Below are 9,822 nucleotides of genomic sequence, written 5' to 3'. Positions count from 1 at the left end.
GGAAATAATAAAGATCAGAGCATAAGTAAATGAAATAGAGAATAGAAAAACAACACAAAGAATCGACAAAACCAAAAGTTGGTTCTTTGATAAAACTAGCTCATAAGAGCAGCCTATTTGGGCATGTCAAAAAAAAAAAAAAAAAAAAAAAAAAAAAAAACGAGGACACAAATAACTCAAGAAATGAAATGGGGGACATTACAACAGACCCAACTAAAATAAAAAGGATCATAACAGAGGACTATGAAAAACTATAACAAATTTGAAAACCTAGAGGGAATGGATACATTTCTAGAAACAGACTACCTACCCAAACTAACATGAACTGAAGTAGAAAATCTGAACAGACCCATAACAAGAGAAGAGATTGAAAAAGGTGTTAAAAAAACTCCCATTGAAAAAAAGCCCTGGCACAGATGGCTTCACTGGAGGATTCTACCAAACTTTCAGAGAAGAGCTTACACCAGTACTACTCTAACTATTTCAGAACATAGAAATGGAAGGGATACTTCTGAATTCATTCTGTGAAGCCAGCATAACCCTGGTATGAAAACCAGACAAAGACACCACAAAAATAGAATATTACAGACCAATATCTTTCATGAATATAGATGCAAAAACTCTCAGTAAAGTTCTAGCCAATAGAATTTAGAGGAAAAAAAAAGATTACAGCCTAAGAAACCCTATGGAGCAGTTCTGTTCTGTCCTGTAGGGTCGCTATGAATCAGAATCCACTTGATGACCCAACAATACCACCAACATATCTTCTTTACTGAGGTGTCCAGATCTTTTGGCTATTTTGTAATTCAGTTGTTTCTTATTGTTGAGCTTTAAGAGTTCTTTTTGTATTTTGGATACAAGTCCTTTATCAGATACGTGTTTTGCAAATATTTTCTCCCATTGTATGCCTTGTCTTTTCGTTCTCTTAACAGTGTCTGTCGGAGAACAGAATTTTTTGTTTTTTAATTTTAATAAGCTCTAACTTATTTTTTGAATGGATTGTACTTTTGGTGTTGTATCTAAAAAATCATTGCCAAACTCACAGTCACCTAGATTGATTCCTATGGTAAATGCTAGAAGTTGTATGGTTTTGCATCTTACATTTCAATTGAGTGAATTTTTGTGAAAGATGTAAGCTCTGTGTCTAGATTCATTTTTTGCATGTGAATGTCCAGTTCTGGCACCGCTTGATGAAAAGACTATTCTTCATTGAAAGTTGACTTTTTGAACTACAGTTTATGAAGAAAATGATTCTTTTTGTAGATGAGAAAACTAAATTGGAAGAAAGACATATATTTAGTTTAGGTGCCTTGATAAATAATTCAAATAACTTTGAGATTGCATGAGACTGATTTCATGAAATCCTGCTTCTTCTTTTTTTTTTTTTAAGTTGCTATCATTTGTAACACATCTTTGCTAAATGTATTTCATCTTTTCTCTCAAACAAGGAAATTTTTGTATAAACTATAATTTGTCACTTCCAGGTATTTTACAGTGAAAATTGTCTATTTCCACATTTACTAGGTATGTGGCTTAGTGTCGCTTAAGCAAGCTAGTTCACTTGACTTTACCTGAACAGGTTTTCAGGTTTCATATTTTATGCCCTTGTTCAGTCAGGAAGGTCCCTTTGCCTAGGGTACCCTCCCTTTATTATTTCCACTTGCTCAGATATTGAAGGGCCAATTCAAATGTTGTTGTGTGTGTGTAGCATTCACTTCTGATCCCAATCAGAGTGAGATGCACCTTTCTCTTTATTCTGGCTCACCCAATCCCCCTTCCTAGACAAGTAGAGGCAGAGATGTTGAATGAATTCCTTGGAGTTGTAGCCTGAGGCTGGGTAGGCATTGCTTGTGAGAAGATCACTGAGGGTGAAGCCAAAGGATGTTTTCCACAATCCAGCATCTTGGGAAGAAGCTAAAATAAGACAATGACTCATCAACCATGAATGGCTAGGCTGTGAGAGATGACGGAAACTGGAGCCACCAACCATGAACAAATGATTTGTAATTGAAGAAGTGAGGTGGCGCCTGCAGAAAATCCCAAGCTCTGTAAGACTAGCTTTCCTTAGAGGGTACCAGCAGACTTGGCCGGGCAGAAGGTAGAGTTTAAAGATTCTGACTTTAGGATGACACCAGATCTTCTTTTTTTTTAATATCATATAACACTTATTGCACGATTCCATTTACATGTAGTAGTTTGGTAAATGTTTGTCTTACCTGAGAAGTTGTGAATGTCTGTATAGTCATGTTTTTGTTGTAGTTTTCTTTGGCCAATTCTCCAGTTAGTATAATGTCTGGTACGTAAGTGCTAAACCGATATTTGTTTTATTTGTTTAGTAAATGTTGAACCCGTTTTATATGTAAATACAACACACTATTAATGTGTCTAGACCAAGTAAGAAATTAATTAATTTAATCATTCATTTATTTATTTTTTAAAATAAGTAGCTACTGTGTCTTGGGAGGAGTCCGTGGGTGGTGCATATGGTTAACACGCTTGGCTGAGAACCAAAAGGTTGTCAGTTCGAGTCCATCTAGAGGCAGCTCAGAAGAAAGGCCCTCACAATCTACTTCCAAACAATTAGCCGTTGAAAACCCTATGGAGCACAGCTGTACTCTGACAGACTTGAGGTCACCATGACTTTGGGTTGACTTGATGGCAACTGGTGGTATGTCTTGAAAACTGTATGGAAAGCAAATCCTTGCTTATTAGCCATGCGGAAGAGAAGGCAGAAAGTAAGTGGTTACCAAAATTGTGATAGATGCAGTGGTACATGTGTGCAGAGTGCATTATGGGAGCCCTAATGGGTGCAGCTATACTCTGCATGAGATTAAGAAGTCCAGCTCAGCTGAGTATGGAAGGATGAGCAGGATTCTGCCAGGTGTGTTATGAGGCAGGAAGGCATGTGGGTGTGGGGGGAAATAGTTCAGTAGGTAAAGGTACGGGGGATTGAGAAAAGGTAATAGAGAGTAAATGCAGAGAGGGCCAGATCATCGTGCCATACTAAAGAATTTGAACTTTATTCTTTGTCTTAAGAAGTCCTGAAGGATTTATGAGTTTTTGAGAAAAAGAAATTTATGAAATTTATACTTTACCTTTCTCATTTTTGATGTTTCATCACACATGTGGTTCTAGGAATCTGTCAGGCTGGGCTTGTCCAGGAATAAATGGAGGACTTGACATCACTGCCACAAATATAATCACCAGAGTCATTTAATGGCAGTGTCTGCACTAGAAACTCCATTTTTCTATTTGATAACTCTTTGGCAGATTTAAATGGAGCATCAGTTTGGCTTAAGCAAGATATCTAGGCTGAGATTTTGTTTTTTATCAATTAAGATAAAAATAAAACATTGTAATTATTTCTTATGCCAAAGCTTTTTCAGGATTAATTGTATTGATATTAATTTTGAGGATACCTAGGCCATAAATTCTAAAAACGCTTTTTATTGCTTTCTAAATTAACACAGCTGAACCAAATGTGACTATGGTTTATAATGACTAAAGTGCAGTCACGTCCTCCTGAACACAGTAAATTGAAATCATTATGTACAGTGCTCACATTATAACAGCATTACCTTACAATACTTAGGGGTTTTATTTTATATCTTGGCTCCTAAATGCGTTAAACCAGGACTTTCATGTGATGGATAAATTTATATCCATATGCATCAGTGATACTGCTGTTTATAATTAAGGACAAAACTTTCGCATTTTCACTTGTTCCTAAAATATAAGAAAGATAAACTTACATTAACATTCATTGATTTTCTGAAGATTTTATTCTTCAAGAATTTTTCATGAGCTAGAATTATATAAGAAACCTTGATATGTATGTTTTAAGCTAAGGCAAATGGCTGTCTAAATAACCCAGGGCAGATGGTTGTCTATAGTACTCTATTACTTTTTGAAAAGTCTTCAGGAACATAGCTCCATAGCTCTCTTCAGTGGACTCGTCTAGGGTTTTATTCCCTAAACAGTCAGCTTTCCTTATGACAATACAACCAGTTTCTCTTAAGTATCTTTAGAGCAAGGTCTTAGTATCACAATCCCAAGTATTCATCAAAAACCGCAACCCATTGCCATAGAGTCGATTCCGACTCATAGCTACCTTATAGGATAGAGTAGAACTGCCCCATAGGGTTTCCAAGGAGGGGCTGGTGGACTTGAACTGCTGACCTTTTGTTAGCAAACAAGTTCTTAACCACTGTGCAATCAAAACCCGTTGCCATCGAGTCAGATCCAACTCATAGCAACCTTATAGGACAGAGTAGAACTGCCGCATTGGGTTTCCAAGGAGCGCTGTGGATTTGAACTGCTGACCTTTTGGTTAGCAGCTGAACGCTTAACCACTGTGTCACCAGGTACCCATAAATAATTTCTCTTTGCAAATTTTTGAGATATATGAAGAAATACTCTTGTTGAGGCCTTTGTAAACATGGAAAATAATTTCTTATAAATAATTGGTTTTTAAAAATCGCAACAGCCGATTTGGATAATGGAATGACAAACCTGTGGATGAAATTTGCTGATTGTAACATGTCAGCACAGGAGGCTATGAGAGTGCTTGTAGATAATACTTAGGAATATGTGAGGCTTGGTTTAGAATCAAAACCACTTTTATAAATTGGAAAACATACCAGAAATTATGACAGTAAATTTCATCAGGGGCATATTCAGGGAAGTACACTGTAGAATAATAATTAGCTATACATTTTTAAAATGAGAGTGACTCATTATATGTTTGGTAAGTGAAAAAAGAACTAGAGAACATATTGAACTAAAATTGAACATGATTTAGTTGACTCTTTTCCTTCGCATAAAATGTGTAGATTAGGTGCTATGCAGATTTACAAAGAAAATGAAATAATATAACACAACCCTCAGGAAACCAGGGAAGTAATGAAGGGAAAATATAAATACAGAAGATCTAAACTCTGAAATATGTATATTTGATGGTTTTTCATACTTAGAGGTCATTTGCCTGCTGTTGAGTATTGTGTCTATATCACTAGTTGTAAGGACCGAATATTAAATGATTTTACACTATTTTATATCATCACTGAGAACACCCCAGTTTGCCTCCTTCCGAGTCATCTCCTTGATATATAGCCTAGAAATATATGGTTCATTAAATCATTGGAATCACTTGATTTTAAAGGATTATGCACCATGATATACTACTTGATTTTTTGGCTTAAATTATTTCAACATTTTCAAAGGAATTGTGCTTGCTTTTCATTTCTGTGTTGGAGTGGTCAATAATAGATGTCTTACCTTGGAAATTATATCTGTCATTCTTATATAGTCATCTAGAGTTTAAACCTTTAATTTGTGTTTATGCCTGTCCTTACTGACACATTCAGTCTGTTATATGGAGTTCTAATTTCAGAACTGGAAAGGAACCATAGAGGTCATATGGTTCAATCATCCTCTGAGATATGAATCCCTTTTACAAGAGTCCTGATAAATATCCAGACTACTTCCAATGCCTGGAATGACAGGGAACTTTCTTAAAAAAAACAAACCTTTCAAGTCTTCCTTCCTGGTATTTTATCTGTTCTTTCTTTTTGTCCTTTCAGGTTTTAACCTGGTTTTGATCCTTATCATGCTTCAACATCTGCAAATAGCCTACTAACTGACCTTTCTCCTCCAATTTTTCTTCCTTAGGATATCTCTACACCACTGTCTGAATAAAATTCCTAAAACACTTTGATAATATTGCTGCCTTGCTCAGAAACCTTCTTTAATTCTCTGTATCCCACAGAATAAACTCTGGACTCATTAACTTGAAATAATCTCACCCCAACATACATTTCTGGCTTTACCTTCAACTTTTCCAGCTTAATTGGTCTACTTACTTTTATTGAAGTGATATTATTCCTTCTTGTTCCAGTGCTTTTGATGATGCTGTTTCTTTTACGTGAAGTTACCTTTACCTTCCTTCTTCCTGTTTTAATACTACCCATACTTTAAAAACCCACGTCAGTCCTTGTCTCCGGTAACTGATGCCCTGTCATGGCCAGCATACTGCATGGTCTTCCTTTTCTGAGCTCCTGTGTGTCCATTTTCAGCCTCATTCGTTTGGTACTTACTCACGAACTAACTTGTAGAAGTTCTCATATTGTTATGTTGAACTGTAATTTATAATTTGTACTGATGTTTATTTTTTCACATTTTTAAATTTTGCTTCCTTCCAGATGAATTTCATGAGATGGCATGGTGTAGAGCAGGTGGTTTTCAAACTGTATTCCCCCAAACCCTAGGTATTGTGGAAAATACAATGGAGGGAGGGAAAGTGAGTAGACGTGGGACTTGTCATTCCCTATAACTTCAAGCAGACGTCTCTGCTTTGATCTGTTTTGTACCAAACTTCTGCATTTCATTTCTTCTGAGAAAAGTGTTGAGACTAAGGAACTTTGAATACTATGCACGTGGAGCAGAAGAACCAAGACTTGGAGTCAGGAGACTTGGGATTTATGTTCAGTTTACTCCTTCCTTCCTTGGGCTTTACTTTTCCTTGTTTATAAAATCACAAGGTCAGTATAGATGACCTCACATCCATTCAACTGAAGGGAAGAAAGTCAGATTTATTAACATAGACTGATGCTGTATTTTTGATTTCAGACAATATTAACCAACGTAAGGAGTCTGCTTGGAGTGTAGTGCAAGAGCATCTGTTTTGGAGTCACAAATCTGGGCTTGATCTCAGCTCTACAACTAGGAATCCTAACCATGTAACTTAACCTTATTAAACCTCAATTTCCTCGTTTCCAAAATAAAGATCGTCATAACTATTTCTCCAATTTGCTGTGAAAACCAAATGAGAAAATTATTCTAAATTGGTTATTTTAATACTTGGCACTTAGGTATCTTGACTCCATGTCACCTTCCTTTTCTTCTCTGCAATTATTGTTGTTAGCTGCCATCCAGTCGGCATTGACTCATGGCAGCCCCATGCACAACCAAGTGAAAAGCTGCCTGATCCTGTGCCATCTTTATGCTCAGTTGTGGATCAGATCGTTGTGATCCATAGGGATGCCACTGGCTGAATTTTGGAAGTAGATTGCCAGCTTTTCTTCCTAGGCCATCTTAGTATGGAAGCTCTACTGAAATGTGTTCAGCATCATAGCAGTATGCAAGCCACTATTGACAGATGAGTCGTGGTTGAGTTGGTTAGGAATCGAACCCAGGTCTCTCCACCCAGCGGAAGGTGAGAATTTTACCACTGAACCATCAATGCCCCTCTCTGTAATTACTCACCTTTAAAATTTTTTTTGATTGTTTGTTGATGTCTTTGGACCTTTTTAAAATAATCCAACACCTAAAGGATGAAAGTTTGTCACCATTTCCAAATAAGAATTCCAGAATTTTTTAGTAGTGGCAATTTCAGTGCAAAGATTGCCAATGAAGAGGTACTTGCATGTCTAGTTTTGTTTGCGTTGTTAAAAATCAACCACATTTGCTAGAAGAAAGGAGAAGAATTTATTAGAGGTACAAGAGAACTTTACAAAGGATGGAAAATTTCTCAGTGTTTTACACTTTGTTTTGGGTAATAGTTGCATCAGTATATACAGTTGTTAAAACTCAACAAACTAAATGCATAAGATCTCACTTTTCACCTTAATTATACCTCAGTTTAGAAAATTACTCACATTACTTTATTATTCAAGAGAGTTATACTTATTGCTTGTTACGCTTCATTTAGGAAAGAACTGTCTACTAAAAACTATTGAGCATAACTTATAGTTTAACTTAAACTCATTTTACTTAAGGTAGTGAAAATGTGAGGATAGAAGTGTACAGCCATGCTCTGCATGTGGGTGTTATGTTTTAAGCCTTTTGCATGAATGAGTTCATCATTTTTCTCTTTGATCTTAGTCAGCTAAGTAGAAAATGTTCAATTGAGTACCGTAGTTCTCTTGTTTAAGGCATGTGTTTCAGACAGTGTCAGGACTTCATATTTACCTGGAACTTCTTATAACTGAACTTCAGGAAATACATATTGATTGTACAGTTGTTGCTTACATTCCTTAGGTACTTTCAAAATGATTAATGCATTTTCATTCTCTGAAGCAATGACGTATTCTTAGTATTAATTTCGTTTAATTATTTTTTCAGGTTAAACTTTCTTGTGTCTATGTATTGAATATTAGTTACATCAAAAGAAATATGAATTGTTAATGAAAATGTTTTATTAGTCAAGTTTCATAAAATATTATAGATTCATATCAGACAAATGTATGGATTTCATCTAGAAATGTTATTTTAGGTCATTTTGCAATGATAGGATGAGTTACTGAGAAATAAGTGATACCTGCTCTTTGAATTTGGAGGAATGCTATTACAAATGATTTCAGGCTAGAAAAGTTACATAAAAAATTAAATTATGAAACATTTTGAATTACCTTCATCTATTTCCAGTCATTTATTATAGATACTCTGGATATTATTTTAAAATAGTAATTCCTTTGGTGCTTTAAAATAACATTGATCTTTTTCCCATAATTTCTAAATCCAGTTAGGTCAGATGTATGAAAATAAGTGGTATTTTCTGGTGTTGCCAGCTCAGTAGTGCTGGGACTTTGCATGTGTTCGTGACAGTTTTGCTTCATATAATCACTCTGAGCTGGATATATTTGCTCTTCTAAAAATGAGAGAATCTAAGTTTAATACAGTTCCTACATTTAGGAAGAAGATGATTGTGTGTCCTTTATATATGATACTTTATTGTAAATAGTAACTTTTTATAAATTCAGTTGATAAATGTAAGAGGAAGATATTTGAGCAGATTATTTAAACAAAGCTCATACATTCTAACATTGTCACTGCCTTCAATAGCAAGTAGAGTCTTGAGGTGTGAGTAGTTACCATGTGGAAATCCTTATGTGAAATAATGGGCACAGACAGCTCAACATTTGAATGAAAATATTAAATGAATGAAAGATACCTCAACACTTAGTAACAATATCTGAGCTGCTGTTACTGGAAGTATATTTTGATTACCTAATGAAAGAAATGAATTAAATAGATGCTTAAAGCTGTCTTATCTTGATTTATATTAGTGAAGTGTCTCTTTATTTTGCATTGCTTCGCATCTACAGAACAATGGTTGATGATCAAGGTATTGTCTTGATGAATTACGAGGTCATGAGATACCTTTTGAATTAACACTTCACCTGTTTTTTTTTTCTTTCCTTTCATACACGAAGATTTATTGAGCACCTCTTATTTAGTAGGAATTGAACTAAGCTCTGGGGATACAACAATGAATGAAAAAGGCTCATGTTCACTTTGGTGAGGGAGAATAGCTACGTAAATGTATATTTAAAACACAATGTGTTAGATACAGGAACAGCACTCTGTACATGTATTGCAGGAGGAGGGAGAAACTAATTTTAGCCTAGAGTTTGGAAAAGTCTTCTAGCAGGGGCAATATATGAACTGGGTATTATGGCTCTCAGTGGGATTTTATAAGGAAGAAAATGTAGAGATGATTACATTGTAAGCAGTGTAAAGAATAAGGCATTTGGGCCTAAAACTATAAAGTTCATAGAAGAAAATATAGGACCAACACTACAAGCCTTAATACATGGCATCAACAGGATACAAACCATAACCATCAACACACAAACCCCAATAGATAAGCTAGATAACTGGGGTCTTCTAAAAATCAAACACCTATGCTGTTCAAAAGACATCACCAAAAGAGTAAAAAGAGAATCTACAGACTGGGAAAAAATTTTTGGACAGTACAAGTCAGACAAAGGTCTAATCTCCATAATCTACAAGAAAATCCAACACCTCTACAACAAAAAGACA

General features: G+C 35.4%; 1 protein-coding gene across 3 annotated transcripts in view; it reads left to right on the top strand.

The window, feature by feature from the left end:
- Positions 1–9,822, top strand: part of CTNNA2 (catenin alpha 2) — a 1,267,087-nt gene that overhangs the window by 50,568 nt on the left and 1,206,697 nt on the right. The gene's annotated exons all lie outside the window — the stretch shown is intronic.

The sequence above is a fragment of the Trichechus manatus genome, unplaced genomic scaffold, assembly GCF_000243295.1.
Source record: "Trichechus manatus latirostris isolate Lorelei unplaced genomic scaffold, TriManLat1.0 scaffold00004, whole genome shotgun sequence".
Taxonomy (NCBI): Eukaryota; Metazoa; Chordata; class Mammalia; order Sirenia; family Trichechidae; genus Trichechus; species Trichechus manatus.
Note: the sequence above shows the minus strand (reverse complement) of the source record. Positions and strands in the feature narration are given on the sequence as shown.